The sequence below is a fragment of the Muntiacus reevesi genome, chromosome 3 (genome assembly GCF_963930625.1).
Source record: "Muntiacus reevesi chromosome 3, mMunRee1.1, whole genome shotgun sequence".
NCBI lineage: Eukaryota > Metazoa > Chordata > Mammalia > Artiodactyla > Cervidae > Muntiacus > Muntiacus reevesi.
This window is the reverse complement of record NC_089251.1, coordinates 191,029,001-191,043,944: the sequence shown is the minus strand read 5'-3', so window position 1 is coordinate 191,043,944 and position 14,944 is coordinate 191,029,001. Positions and strand designations below refer to the sequence as shown.

The window sequence follows — 14,944 nt, the reverse complement described above, 5'->3', positions numbered from 1 at the left end:
TTTAGCAAATATTAAAGAGTAGAACTCTGATAGCCAATGGCATATGATACCTGAGCCACTAATTAAATTATCCCCTGGGGTCATTTGCTATAACTCAAAGCAAAGCTGTGAGGGACCAGTGGCTGCTATAGTCAAGTATGAAGGGCAATTCAGTGAGTATGAGAGATTTTTTCCCTAAATGCCTGGACATCTCAAAAATAAAAAAGAGAATGGTTTGCTCAGTTCCAAAATTCTTGACTTAAGGCACAGACTGTAAATAAGAGAATCTTTAGATCTGTGTTAAAAGAAAAAAGAAACTATCAACTTTTGTTATTGTTCATTGTTCAGTCACTAAGTCCTGTCTGACTCTGACCCAATGAACTGTACCACGCCACACTTCCCTGTCCTTCAGTATCTCCCAAAGTTTGCTCACAAGCATGCCCTTGAGGTGGTGATGCCAGCTAACCATCTCAAGCTCTGTTGTCCCCTTCTCCTCCTGCCCTAAATCTTTCCCAGCGTCAGGGTCTTTTCCAGCGAGTCAACTCTTCACATCAGGTGGCCAAACTATTGCAGTTTCAGCATCAGTCTTCTAATGAATATTCAGGGTTGATTTCCTTTAGGACTGACTAGTTTGATCTCCTTGCTGTCCCAGGGACTCTCAAGAGTCTTCTACAACACCACAGTTCATAAGCATATATTCTTTGGCACTCAGCTTTCTCTATGGTCCAATTCTCACATCTTTGCAGAGGCAAACAGGGCTGGTTACCATAAAAGGCAGTGGAACGAAGAAATCGGATCGTTCATAAACACAGGTGCTGTGATGGTGCTTTTCTTGTTGTTTTGAGGTGGCCAATTGACCATGGAATTTCTAGCACTGAAAAAGATAAACAGTTCTTTAAAGTCCTACTTGCTTTATATATACCAACAACTCTAGATCTAAAGAACAGAGGCCTGATTTGAACTCATAAGACCTGAGTCTATTTACAGGTTCTCAGTTCCTGGATTAAGGGAGGTGAGTTCTGCAGAAGGAGGACCTCTTAGTAACAGCACAGTACACAGGATACCATTAACCAGGATAACCGTGTCCTGTGGAAAGAGAAATTCCCACAGGAATCAGGAATGGATGATAGCCTGAATGAACACTGGCTTTAGGGGACTAAGTATGCTGATGAGCCACTGGGAAGTTAAGGAAGTTAATTGATAAATAGAGTTCTGACCCATGCATACCTCCCATTAGGCTGAGATAAATCCGTCTGTATTCATTAGGATTATGTATGCCTGCAGATAATAGAAAATCCAACTAGTGTGGCTTAAATAATCAAGCATTCATGTTGCAGTTATCCCAGGAGGTGTGGAGGTGACAGATGTCAGTGAGTGGGACAGTTCCATGATATCAGAGGCTATAGCTCTGTTTCCCTTTGACATTCCCTCATGTCAAAGGACAACCCCTGCCATTCCTGCCTCTGCATTCATGTTCAAGGCAAGGTCAAAGGAAGGAAAAAAGGCTAATCTTATGCCTATTGCCCTTTTAGGAAACAAACAATTTTCTAAGAAATAATATCAATCTAACACACTCTGTTAAGAGATAATTTCTAGGATTGTGTTGTGTGTGTCCACCCTGACAATAGAAAAGTATAGGAAAAACAGGGAAGGTTTGTCATGATGCATTCAGTTGGTCTGAGCACCTTGCTCCCCTGAGTTAAAGTTAGAGTGAGGCTGTTAGCAAGGATGATGTGGGGAATGGATGTTACCAACCGATAAACTGCCTCATCATCCCATGTTTATTTTACCACATCTTGAGTGTGTGATTGGAATACATATATTTCATAACGAGTAACACCTTCTATTTACCCATCTGAACCATGAACTATAAGTTACTATGGTAGGGAGGAGAGCCAAATGAAATGCCCTGGAGCTTTCCTTTCCTAGCAAGATGTTAACTTGAAACCAATATCTTCTCCCTGGTGGGTATCAGTACCATTGTCAAAGACTTGAAAGAACCACAGAAATCCCAGCAAGTACCATGCTCTGTTTTTAATGTTGGGAGGTGTAAGATACACCTTTCAAAAGGATCTACCTGCATGCCCCCCAAATTTCACTAACATAGTAGAACCCTGAATTTTTATAGTTCCTTCTCCCTTTTGGGGGCTCATTTGTGTTATCAAGGCTTTGATGTAGTTGGCTCCTATTGTTTATGTGGCCCTTTTAGAATGATGTCATTGATATATAGGAAAACAATATGCTGTTCTGTGGTTAGGCCAGATGTTCCAGGTCCCCTCTAGCTATATTGTGATTGAATGTGTGTGAGAGAATGAACACGGACTGGGGACAAGATTGCAAATGTTTACGCCGAGAATAGGATCCGTGTCCTTAATTTTTCTTTAGATTTGAAAGCCTGAGTAATCACAGTCGTGTGTGTGTGCATATGTGTGTGCGCACATGCTTGTGCGCGCGCACGTGTGCGTGTGCGTGTGTGTGCGTGCGCGCGCGTGTGCATGTGTGTGAGTGCGTGTGTGCGTGTGTGTGTGCATGTGCGTGTGTGTGCATGTGTGCGTGCGTGTGTGTGTGTGTGCGTGTGTGTGTGTGAATGTGTGTGTGTGTGCGTGTGCACTATGCTTAGTTGCCCAGTCATGTTCTACTCCTTGCAACTGCATGGACTCTAGCCCACCAGAGTCCTCTGTCCTTGGGGATTCTCTAAGCAAGAATACTGGAGTGGGTTGCCATGCCCTCCTCCAAGGGATCTTCCCAACCCAGGGATCGAACCCAGGTCTCCCACATTGCAGGCCGATTCTTTACCATCTGAGCCACCAGGGAAGCCCATGTGGGTGTGTGTGTGTGTGTGTGTGTGTGTGTGTGTGTGTGTGTGATGTACACAAAGAAAACCCCAATATATAAGTTGGCTCTTTGGACCTTGGATTATTCCTAAATAAAAGCATATTTTATTCTTAATCAGGTTGGTTACTAGGTCAGCCCACAAAAGCTAATTTAGTCCTATTAGACTGCAGAGTAGATATAGTATGATAGTATGATGTAGATTTTAGGTCCTATGAAAAGATAGCCATGAAATGCAGTAGAAGAAAGCGGAGATTTCTCCTTCCTTTAGGTCTAAAAACAAAACCAAGACAAAGCAAAATTTCCCGTCTTGATTATTGATCCTTTTGTACTTCTACTTCCTTGCCTGAACTTAGGTTGTTAACCTAGGTTTTAAAGTGTAGCACTGACCCAACCTTAATACATGATCTAAAGGGATCCATGTTTCAAAACTGTCAATTTAAAAATATCAATTTATATTAATATTTATGCCACTGTATTGGCATGCAAAAGTGGGAAAACATTCGATTCAGGTTGCTGAAACACTGTGTTGGTAGGCTGCTCCATCTGTATGTCTGCTCCCAAGGTTGGTTCCCCAAAGCTGTTCTGCTTTCTATGGGTCCTTCTTTTCTCCATTTCTAAATATATAGATCCCTTTAAAAAAAAAAACAATTTTTAAGTTCTTCTGGAGATTCCTTTTGTGGCACAAGATTGGCTTCTGAGTCTGGAGACAGGGAGTAAAGGTAGGTGGTTACATTTTGAGATTATTTGTAAATTGAGTTCTAGTAAAACCACGACCTGTAAAATAAACATTATCTTCTCATTAGGCAGATATCATCATTAGAGAGTTGATAGTTTTACTCAGGAATGGATGATGCCCTAGAGGTCTAAAAGAGGGGAAAAAAGGGAGAAAAATAGACAACTGCTGAGGGGCAGGGTTCCAAATCTCTTCCCCCTTCCCTCCAATGGTAACTCCTTCTGCCCCACTCCCGACTGTATTCAGGTACTTTGATCTGGTTTTACACATTAGATTAACTTTACTGGCTCTGTGTTTGATTTTCATTTCATACTTTATTTAAAGAAAGGATTCCATTGCACAGAGATTTTTGGGAAGCACTAGATAAGATGATGTTTCACGTCCATTCCAAATCTGAAATTCAGTGGTTTTTTTTTTTTAATTCAGTGGTTTGTTACTTAAAATTTCATCACTTATAACATCCTACCATATTTGAAATGTATGAAGTATTTTGTTTGTATTTTCTGATTAATTTGAGAGAAATTAAATAAAATGTTTTTAAGTTTGATTATAAAAACAAAAGTTAAATGTTAATAATAGTACATTAAATTTTAGAGCAAAAAAGTTTTTTATTTCTTGCAGGATTTGATATTTTAAAACAGCCTTGAAATTCTATTCTATCATTTCCTAGCACTGTGAACTGGATGATTGTCTTGAACTTCTTATTCTTCAATTTCCTTATCTGTAAAGTCTCCTTAGTAGTTAGACAAAATGGTAAGACATTTGAAAACTTCAGGAGGCTGATTGGAATATAGTATGACCACATAGTCATACTATACATAGTCATACATAGTATTACTACTAATAATTAGTAATTATTATTATTGCTTATGTTGAAAATCAACTCTGTGTTACTTGTTTGATCACTGAAAATTTGAGTGACTAATTTATAAAAGAAAGAAGGATGAAAGAAAGGAAAATTAGGACGTCTAGAATAGTTTGAAGTAGAAACACAAAAAAGGAGAACAGATGGGCAATATCCAGAAAGAAAATATTGCTCTGTACTGCCCATCTGCTGCTCTTTGCCTGCATGCTTTGCAAGTAATATAAATTTTCAAACAGCCAAGCAATATAATCCTCAATCTAGTTTAATTTGTGTTTGCACCTCATTGGCTGCTGGCAAGGAAATGGTTAGATTCAGATTTGATGGTAAAGCCAGATAGTCCTCGTGTTTATCCCATGAGAGGCAAAGCTGTAAAAAGATTAAAATCAGTAGGAAGCAATTATTCTCGTTATTAATCAATTCTAGACACATTTGGCAGCTTTTCTCTGGCAGCAGAGATACCATTCAAATAAAGGTGGTAGAAACTGTTTTAACAGTGTTATTTTAATTGAAAGTTTCAAGCTCTCTTTGGTAGCATAACCTTCTTTGCCCAAGAAAGTGTTAAGATTAGTGTTTCTCATTTGAAAATTACATAATTTTCTAAAAGCACCATTATTATTCATTCTCTTATTAATTTAAACTATGCTTATTCACAGTTAAGAATAAATAGATGCTTGTTTGATTCAGAAATTAGAGAATAATACAATTTCCTCCTAATGGGAAAAAAACTGGCATTATTTTGTCTTCTTTTCACTCCAGGTCAGTTATCAGATGACAGTTTTTTTAAGGTAGTATTAAATTTCTGTATTTAGTAGGAAGTTACAAGTTTTTATAGAAATAAAGATGGTAAGGGATTAAGTCTATAGTTTAGACCAAATGACCATTTTAGTCTAGACCAATATATATAATCAGTCAAGCACTTAAAGATGAATTTTAAAAAGAGTGATTTTTATTTACTTTTGATACTGAAGAGGAAAGTATACTGAAGGTGTTTTTTCTCCCTTCTCTTGGATGATTCTTGGTACCTATAGGGATAGGTATAGTCTAATGCAGTCAACAACAATTCCAAACTTTCAGGGTCTTACAACAGTAAATATTTATGTCTTACTTACACTGCATGTCACTCTAAAACCCAGGCTGATGGTCCTGGCTTACTTGGAGCATTGCTAGTCCTTATGACAGAGTCAGGGAGAAGCGTAATGAAGCACAGAATGACAAATATCACACTTTCCCACTTCACGGGCCAAAACAAGTCACACGGCACACCTGAGTCCCACACAGTGGGGAGCTGTAGTCTCCTCACTGGTAGCGTCGATATCTTCTTCAGGACTTGTCACAAATACAGCAAAAACAGGTCTTGACAAGTTTCTTGTAGGCCTGCACTAAAAATGTGTAAGAAGAGAAGAATTTTAATTGTAAGTTGGTCATCTCTCTAGAGTGGAAGGGGTAGGAACGATCAAATGAGAAGTGAGAAAGTTAAAATTGATCTTTTATCGTGAATATCTCTTCTGGGGCTGCTGTTGCTAAGTCGCTTCAGTCGTGTCCGACTCTGCACGACCCCATAGACGAATATCTCTTCTAGCCTTTTCCAAATTACTCTGATTGAGTGTTTTAAGACTATGTGTCCTGACAAGAACAGAGTGTTAGAATTTTGCAAGGGCATTTTGCTCACTGATTTAAAATTAAGAGAGTCTGTCAAATCATTTTCTTTCTGAATACCTCTCTTGATGTGTTCTTTTAGTGGAAAATTTCTGTAGTACTACACTAGTTATAATGAACTTGTGAGTACTTTTGTTATCCTTCATATGTTTCTTTTTATAATTTTTGCCTTCATGTAGATCATGGAAATATTTTGTTCTCAGTTAAACTATGATACAATGTGAGGCAAATAGGTTGGTAAGACATTGATCCTAAAGAACATTATTAGACATTAACATATAAATTTAAGCCCAATTTTTTCTCCTCAGAGGAGTGCTGATTCAAGGATCATTCTGTATTCTTAAAACTCTGTAAGTCAAGGTTAATGATGCATTTTATATTTCATTTAAGATTTTCAAGTCTATCTGCTAGAGAAGTTACATTAAAAAATCTGAAAGGAACAAATTCCCTCTGAAATAGTAGAAGCTGTTTTATAGTATGCTTTTTAATTTATATTCATAACTGTGAGGTAATTATTCTTTGAAATGTTTCATCTCTTCTCTTAAGAAGAGAGGTGGTAATTACACGTTTAAATCTCCGCTTTTTCTCCTAGTCTCTGTGAGAGGGGGTGGGCCTTCCTTTTGCTTGCCTTCTTCTCTGGTGAGAGATGTGGTTTGACATTCCTGTCCTCTGTCTCCTCATTCCCTCTTCTCCAAGGGAGGGTGGAGTGACCTATCTGGCTGATAAAGTGGTGAGTGGGAGTCAAGCATGTGATGCTTGGGCCTTCTGCTCTTGGTGTCTGCCTGCTCAGGTTCCCAGCCCCGTAACAAAGCTTTATTTGGGTGGGCTCCAAGGGGCTGCTTGCAGTTCCCCAGAGCTGACTGTCAGCAGGTGCATAAGTAACTGCCTCTGAGTTGGGGCTTGATAATTTGCAGCTACACAATTAAACGACATTCTCCAACAGTACTATCATGTTATGTGTTATACTGATTTCCCACTGCTCTGCCTGACTTCCGTGTATAACTTTGAATTGATTCTGAGTTTACGCAAGGAAATGCTTGCTGTTCTTTAAACCCTAACCATCTATGCCTCTTTTAACCACCCACACCTTGCTCACTTCTGTGGATTAATGGCTCTATAACACCATCATATTCTATCCAGCTTTTCTGTTCCTTTGCCAGATTGAACTGGAAGATCTGAGGATGCAGCTGGCATCTATATTTTCAGAAAAATACATATTTTTTGATGTGCTCCAGAGTTGAGGAGCTATTGACTTATATCAGCTGTTTCGGTTGTATATATTTTAAAATTTGTGCTTGTAGTCTCATTTTATTTATGATTTTTGAGATAAACATGAAATTTACTAAGAAAGATTATTTGTCCTTTTTCATCTTTTGTTCATTTCTATCTTCTTCTCTCCTAAGAGCTAAAAATTTTCTTGTAGATTTTTAGTATTTGAATTTAAAGTAGGTTATTTAATATCACCTTAGCAAAACAATACCAAAGCAAAAACAATACCCAGTTGTGGATGTGACTGGTGATAGAAGCAAGGTCTGATGCTGTAAAGAGCAGTATCGCATAGGAACCTGGAATGTTAGGTCCATGAATCAAGGCAACTTGGAAGTGGTCAAACAGGAGATGGCAAGAGTGAATGTCGACATTATAGGAATCAGTGAACTAAAATGGACTGGAATGGGTGAATTTAACTCAGATGACCATTATATCTACTACTGTGGACAGGAATCCCTTAGAAGAAATGGAGTAGCCATCATGGTCAACAAAAAAGTCAGAAATGCAGTACTTGGATGCAATATCAAAAACCACAGAATGATTTCTGTTCGTTTCCAAGGCAAGCCATTCAATGTCACGGTAACCCAAGCCTATGCCCCAACCAGTAACGCTGAAGAGGCTGAAGTTGAACAGTTCTATCAAGACCTACAAGACCTTTTAGAACTAACACCCAAAAAATATGTCCTTTTCATTATAGGGGACTGGAATGCAAAAGTAGGAAGTCAAGAAACACCTGGAGTAACAGGCAAATTTGGCCTTGGCGTACAGAATGAAGCAGGGCAAAGGCTAATAGAGTTTTGCCAAGAGAATGCACTGGTCATAGCAAACACCCTCTTCCAACAACACAAGAGAAGACTTTACACATGGACATCACCAGATGGTCAACAGCGAAATCAGATTGACTATATTCTTTGGAGCCAAAGATGGAGAAGCTCTATACAGTCAGCAAAAACAAGATTAGGCGCTGATGTGGCCCAGATCATGAACTCCTTATTGCCAAATTCAGACTTAAATTGAAGAAAGTAGGGAAAACCACTAGACCATTCAGGTATGACATAAATCAAATCCCTTATGACTATACAGTGGAAGTAAGAAATAGATTTAAGGGACTAGATCTGATAGAGTGCCTGATGAACTATGGATGGAGGTTCGTGACATTGTACAGGAGACAGGGATCAAAACCATCCCCATGGAAAAGAAATGCAAAAAGGCAAAATGATTGTCTGAGGATGCCTTACAAATAGCTGTGAAAAGAAGAGAAGTGAAAAGCAAAGGAGAAAAGAAAAGAAACACCTATTTGAATACAGAGTTCCAAAGAATAGCCAGGAGAGATAAGAAAGGCTTCCTCAGAGATCAGTGCAAAGAAATAGAGGGAAGCAACAGAATGGGAAAGACTAGAGATCTCTTCAAGAAAATTAGAGATACCAAGGGAAAATTTCATGCGAAGATGGGCTCAATAAAGGACAGAAATGGTATGGATCTAACAGAAGCAGAAGATATTAAGAAGAGGTGACAAGAATACACAGAAGAACGGTACAAAAAAGATCTTCATCACCGAGACAATCACGATGGTATGAGCACTCACCTAGAGCCAGACATCCTGGAATGTGAAGTCAAGTGGGCCTTAGAAAGCATCACTACAAACAAAGCTAGTGGAGGTGATGGAATTCCAGCTGAGCTGTTTCAAATCCTAAAGGATGATACTATAAAAGTGCTACATGCAATATGCCAGCAAATTTGGAAAACTCAGCAGTGGCCACAGGACTGGAAAAGGTCAATTTTCATTCCAATCCCTAAGAAAGGCAATACCAAAGAATGCTCAAACTACCACACAATTGCACTCATCTCACACGCTAGTAAAATAATGCTCAAAATTCTCCAAGCCAGGCTTCAGCAATACATGAACCGTGAACTTCCAGATGTTCAAGCTGGTTTTAGAAAAGGCAGAGGAACCAGAGATCAAATTGCCAACATTCGCTGGATCATCGAAAAAGCAAGAGTGTTCCAGAAAAACGTCTATTTCTGCTCTATTGACTATGCCAAAGCCTTCAACTGTGTGGATCACAGTAAACTGTGGAAAATTCTGAAAGAAATGGGCATACCAGATCATCTGACCTGCCTCTTGAGAAACCTATATGCAGGTCAGGAAGCAACAGTTAGAACTGGACATGGAACAACAGACTGGCTCCAAATAGAAAAAGGAGTACGTCAACGCTGTATGTTGTCACCCTGCTTATTTAACTTATATGCAGAGTACATCATGAGAAATGCTGGGCTAGATGAAGCACAAGGTGGAATCAAGATTGCTGGGAGAAATATCAATCACCTCAGATATGCAGATGACACCACCCTAATGGGAGAAAGTGAAGAGGAACTAAAAAGCCTCTTGATGAAAGCAAAAGAGGAGAGTGAAAAAATTAGCTTAAAGCTCAGCATTCAGAAAACTAAGATCATGGCATCTGGTCCCATCACTTCGTGGGAAATAGATGGGGAAACAGTGGAAACAGTGTCAGGCCTTATTTTTGGGGGCTCCAAAATCACTGCAGATGGTGAGTGCAGCCATGAAATTAAAAGACGCTTACTCCTTGGAAGGAAAGTTATGACCAACCTAGATAGCATATTAAAAAGCAGAGACATTACTTTGCCAACAAAGGTCTGTGTAGTCAAGGCTATGATTTTTCCAGTAGTCATGTATGGATGTGAGAGTTGGACTGTGAAGAAAGCTGAGCTCTGAACAATTGATGCTTTTGAACTGTGGTGTTGGAGAAGACTCTTGAGAGTCCCTTGGACTGCAAGGAGATCCAACCAGTCCATCCTAAAGGATATCAGTCCTGGGTGTTCACTGGAAGGACTGATGCTGAAGCTGAAACTCCAGTACTCTGGCCACCTCATGCGAAGAGCTGACTCATTGGAAAAGACCCTGATGCTGAGAGGGACTGGGGACAGGAGGAGAAGGGGATGACAGAGGATGAGATGGCTGGATTGCATCACTGACTAGATGGACATGAATTTGAGTAAACTCTGGGAGTTGGTGATGGACAGGGAGGCCTGGCATGCTGCAATTCCTGGGGTCACAAAGAGTCGGACACGACTGAGCGACTGAACTGAACGAGTTAAGATCACTACAAAATTATCCATGAATATATGCATATTGTTTTTTAACAAGCTTTAAATCATTTAGAAACATATTTACTAAAACTTGAAAATGCTCCACTAAAAATTTGCATCTTTGTATATAACCATTGAGAATAATCTGGTACTTGTAGATACAGTTTTATATTCCTTATTTTAATGTAAAAAATGCATGTTACTTAGAGACATTGTAAATGATATATCTTGGTGAAATTTCCTTGCCTCATTTTGTTAATGATATGGGATTCTATAGAAAAGACAGATCATAATTTATCTAACCATTCCCAAATGGATAGACTAGGTTTCTGATCATGTACCATTGCAATCACTTCTGCTCATTTGTGCAAGAATAGGCTTTCTTCTTAATGCTATGTATGAGAACCTAAAAAAAACCACATGTTCTTCAAAATAGTGCAATTAAAATACCAGAACATAACATAGAGTTGTGCAGACTATTCAGTACTTCTGCAAATTTGAAACTAGAGCACACAACCAAATTGATACTTCGGGAGATCATGGGGATGGTCTGGGCAAGAGAGCTTTTTGTGCCTGGTGGCTGCACAGTGAAGATTAAAAATGTGCAAAATCACTAAATAACAATATCGATAAGTGTAGGGCTGGTGGTGCTGAAAGCATACAGATTAAGTGGAGCTGAAACTGGGTGTATGCCAGGAAGGCAGCAGTACAAATTGCCAAAGATGAAAGTGACATGAGGCTGAGTGTGAGCCATCATGGGGGAGGCCTGGGCTCAGGCACTTACTTTATTTTCTAAAATAAAGCTGAATGGAGTCCTGATACTACTGCATCAGTCCAGCTAAAGGCTTTCCCCTTTTCTGCTTAAGGTTGTAATTTTCTCTTGCATTCTCTGCTTCTTTTGCCTGGAAAAATAATGTATAAATCTCCACAGTTTCTGTTTTGCATCTTCTCCCTTATGAATCTAATATGCGTAATTCACATTAGAAAAACAAGGGCTGAGGTCAAACAGACTGTGTTTGTGAAGCATACATTTCTGCAAGTGGAATAATTAGGCCAAAGGCAATGTATGTTTCACATGTGTGAATTCTGTCAAACTGTTTCTCAAAAGAATAATAAGATTCATGAACACAGAATATGAGAAAATCTGTTTTGCTATTATTATTTTTACCAGCACTAAGTTGAATTAACCTTTAAATTTTGTGATAAATTTATTTCACTTAGAGTGGAAAAATATTTTACTGTTTTCATTTAGATTTTCATTTAGATTTCTGAGATAACTGGTTGAACAATTTTTACATCTTTAAAAAACTGAATCTTCTTATGAGTTATTTGTTGATGTTCTTTGCCTACTTTTATATTGGATTGTTTACTTTCTTGTCAGTGGTTCATAGAAACTTAAAAAAAAATGTACATAAACCATGTACCCATAAATGATTTGAAAAAAATTTCTCACAGTCTTTGACCTATAATTTAAACTTTGCATGTGGTTTCTTACATTTTTATGAGTTCAGGTAATTTTTCTCTTGTAGTCCTGAGCTTTGTGATTTGTTTAGAAGGAACTTTCAGGCCCCATATTATCTACATAATCTCTGATATTTTTGTTTATACTTTTTAAGTGATTTTGTTTTGTTGTAATTTGAATTCATATGGTATTTATTTTTATGTAAGCTATGCAGTCATAACCTAATTTAATTTTTTTCTCAACTGATAATCAGTTCTGGGTGCTATCCTTTTGTTATCAGTTCATGTATATTTATAAATCTAAAAATAAACTTAAATTGACCTGTTTCCCTATTGCTAAAGTGTTCCCTGGTTCTTTTTTTCCCTCCAGTTTCCAAAGGTTTTATTGGTAAACTATCAATCCTACTGCATCTAAGCAAGAAGAGCTGTATCCAGGGCCACATCGAGTGGCGCCCAAGCAGGTTGCTCTCTTGTCCATCTCTTTTTCATGGATCCAGTCATAAGCACAAGACATGTCATCAACCAATTGTTCCAGCTGAAACCACAGGTTGGTTTCTTTTTCAGGACTTTTTACTGAATTACTACCACAAGTGATGTTCCTCCCAACCTGAGTGCAGAGGTCCCGAGAATGGTGCCCAGCTTAGAGTCTGCCGGGTTGCCTCCCCAAGCATCAGCCTCCCTGACTTAACTATATCCAGGCCCTTCCAGACCATGGCCACAACTGATCTTGAGTCCATGCACTTCTCCAGCCCTGGGAAGAATGAATGGTCTTTCAGGGCAACATATAGCTGCTCAAAATGTTCATCAGAGACCTGAAGGAACATCATGACCACAACATAGAATCCTTCTTGCTCAAAGACCTTGATGATCTTGCCCATAAGGCCTCCGTGCACATCATCTGATGGCAATGAAGGTTCTCTGGATGTCAGCTGAGGTCCAAGAAGCTAGTGGGATGTGGATGACTCCTGTTCTGCTATGCCAGAGCTGAAACTGGAGACTATCTTTAAATTAAAATTTTGTCTTGACTAATAGTTAACGTTTCTTTTTTCCGCTAAAAGAACTTCAGAGTGACAAAGACACTCTCCTTGACCAAACTGTAGTCAGGTGTTTCGGAGGTCTTTTCTAGACTGTGCCTCAATCTTGGGCTTTAGTCACCATCCTTGTAGTCAAATTTTAGCAAGAATCTTCCTGAGTCAGTTTAGAAACTTTTCCCTTACCTGTGCTATCTGATCACCCATGATATATGATCAAAATTCTCATCCCCCTTCACTCCCCACCCTCCATATCTCATCACTCTGACTTGCCTTCTGCAACATTAAATGCATATATAAGAAATGTAAATAAATAAGCTTTCAAATGAGTTTTTTTTGGGTGAATTTGTAAAGTTTATGCATCTGAAGTTATCAAAGTTTAAAGCAGCACCAAGATATTTGGGACACGTTATCTATTGATTGAATACAATTTGTACAAGATGTCATTCAATATAAATTCTTTAAAGAAAAAGGATATTTCATTGTAAATGGAGGGGAAAAGTTTTATTGGTATTTTATCTTGAAAATAAGATAAAAATTAAAGAATAAATATTTTTCTTAATTTTATCAAAATAAGGGATATAACTTTTTTTGATCATTAATTTTATTTTGTTTTTAAAACTAATTTAATTTTTAATTGAAGGATAATCACTTTATAGAATTTTGTTGTTTTCTGTAAAACCTCAAAATGAATAAATCTTAGGTATACAAATATCCCCTCCCTTTTGAAGCTCCCTCCCAACTCCCTCCCCACCTCACTCCTTTAGATTGATACAGAGCCCCTGTTTGAGTTTCTTAAGCCATACAGCAAATTTCCATTGGCTATCTATTTTACACATAGTAATATAAGTTTCCATGTTACTCTCCCATACATCTCACCCTCTCCTCCCCTCTCCCCATGTCCATATGTCCATTCTCTATGTCTGTTTCGCCATTGCTGCCCTGTAAATAAATTCTTCAGTACCATTTTTCTAGATTCTGTATATATGTATTAGAATACGACATTTATCTTTCTTTTTTCTGACTTATTTCACTCTTTATAATAGGCTCTAGGTTCATCCACCTCATTAGAACTGACTCAAATGTGGTTCCTTTTTATGGCTGAGTAATATTCCATTGTGTATATGTACCACAACTTCTTTATCCATTCATCTGTTGATGGACATATAGGTTGCTTCCATGTTCTAGCTATTGTAACAATATGCCTGTTTCAATTTTGGTTTCCTCAGGGTATATGCCTAGGAGTGGGATTCGTGGGTCATATGGTGGTTTTATTCCTAGTTTTTTAATGACTCTGTATACCATCTTCCATAGTGGCTGTATTAAATTTATGTTCCCACCAATGTGCAAGAGTGTTCCCTTTTCTCCACATCCTCTCCAGCATTTACTGTTTGTAGACTTTTTGATGATGGCCATTCTGACCAGTGTGAGGTGATAGCTCATTGTGGTTTTGATTTGCATTTTTCTAATAATGAGTGATGTTGAGCATCTTTTCATGTGTTTGTTAGCCATCTGTCTGTCTTCTTCTTCTTTTTTTTTTTTTTTTCTGTCTGTCTTCTTTGGAGAAATGTCTGTTTAGGTCTTTTCCCCACGTTTTGATTGGGTTGTTTGTTTTTCTGGTATTGAGTTGTATGAGCTGCTTGTATATTTTGGAAATGAATCCTTTGTCAGTTGTTTCATTTGCTATTATTTTCTCCCATTCTGAAGGTTGTCTTTTCACCTTGCTTATAGTTTCCTGTGCTGTGCAAAAGCTTTTAAGTTTAATCAGGCCTCACTTGTTTACTTTTGTTTTTATTTCCGTTACTCTAGGAGGTGGGTCATAGAGGATCCTGCTTTGATTTATGTCATCGAGTGTTCTGCCTATGTTTTCCTCTAAGAGTTTTATAGTCTCTGGTCTTATGTTTAGGTCTTTCATCCACTTTGAGTTTCTATTCCATTACTCCAGGAGGTGGGTGGGTCATAGAGTATCTTGCTTTGATTTATGTCATTGAGTATTCTGCCTATGCT

At 38.3% G+C, this 14,944-nt stretch overlaps 1 pseudogene; it reads right to left on the bottom strand.

The window, feature by feature from the left end:
- Positions 1 to 5,662: 5,662 nt before the first annotated feature.
- Positions 5,663 to 14,249, bottom strand: LOC136164188 (nucleoside diphosphate kinase B pseudogene; annotated as a pseudogene).
- Positions 14,250 to 14,944: the final 695 nt, after the last annotated feature.